General features: G+C 33.8%; 1 pseudogene; it reads left to right on the forward strand.

Moving 5' to 3' along the window:
* The first annotated feature begins 32 nt into the window (after positions 1-32).
* On the forward strand, positions 33-1077 carry LOC110106617 (annotated as a pseudogene).
* Positions 1078-1377: the final 300 nt, after the last annotated feature.

A 1377-nucleotide genomic window follows, 5' to 3' on the forward strand; every position in this document is an offset into this window, starting at 1 on the left:
TTTGATTTTTCTAGAAAACTAGGACAATCCAATTTTCCGAGGCTCAATGTTATAATATTGATCCAAGAAACAAAAAAGTACTATGTAGATCTACCATTCGCAAACTGGGATGTCAACGGTGAATTTGAACTTGATTATGACTATTTGGTGGTTTCTCTTGGAGCTATGCCAAATACATTCAATACTCCTGGTGTCTCTGAGCACTGTCACTTTCTGAAGGTATATTTTTTGTCTAATTATAGGAAATAGGTCTAGTATTTCGTCAATTTTGAGGCTAATTTAAAAATAACTGATGAGGTGGGATTCTATAATGAAAAGTACAACTAATACATCATAATTGGGTTAAGGTTATCATAGGTCTGCAGTGTCCCAAACAAAGCTTTTATTTTTAGTTGAAAGTTAATTACACCGGCTTTTAAAATTCAACAAAAAAGGAATATCAAATTTTAATAAGAAGTATAAATGTTTGGAAAGAAATTGAAGATACTCAGAGAATCCGTAGAAGTGTGATGAATTGCTTTGAGAGAGCAAGCGTGCCAAACCTTAGTGAAAAAGAGAGGAAGAAGAGTCTTCATTTTGTGGTAATTAGTGGTGGTCCAACTGGTGTTGAATTTTTTGCAAAGCTTCATGACTTTGTATAAGAAGATTTGTCTAAGTTGTACCATAATGCTCTAGAATTGGTAAAGATATCATTGATTAAAGCAGGAGAACATATCTTGACTATGTAAGTGGAAGCTCTTATTTTAATCTATAATCTACTCCAATTAATTTTCTATTTTTTTGTATAACTCTCAATCATTATATAAGAGGAGAAGCCGACTAAAATTTTAGTTAGTGGCTATGTCTTGTGCATTATTTTTCTATGGTTATGGTGGGTTTCTAGATTATGCTTATAATTGTGTTTCCTTGAGTAGGTTTGACAGGAAGATCACTCAATTTACTGAAGAAAAGTTCCAGTGGGATGGCATCGATGTAAAAACAAACATCAAAGTTGTAAAACTGCATGGTGATTCTATTACAATGACAAACTCATCTACGGGAGAAGTTAATAATTTTGGGTTTTATGAAGCAAATTGATCAAGTAATTTCTATTGGGGCCATCCTCTGAACTCATCTCGAGATAGTTTTTGGAGATTATTATCTGGGCATTCCTTAGAAAAAATATTTTATCGCTTGTTACTTTTTGTTTGCAGGGTAACATGCGTGTCTTGGAAACTGTCCAATGGCTTAGAGTCCTTGGGTGTGAGAATATATACGCTCTTGGAGATTGTTCCATAATAGCAAATATATATAATTGTTCCCTCTCTCATTCCTGGTTTGTTGAGGTGTTGTAGCTCCCTAAAAGCTTTTGGTATGCCATGACATGCAAATCTTGAA

This window comes from Dendrobium catenatum, unplaced genomic scaffold (genome assembly GCF_001605985.2).
Source record: "Dendrobium catenatum unplaced genomic scaffold, ASM160598v2 original_scaffold_5794, whole genome shotgun sequence".
Lineage (NCBI taxonomy): Eukaryota > Viridiplantae > Streptophyta > Magnoliopsida > Asparagales > Orchidaceae > Dendrobium > Dendrobium catenatum.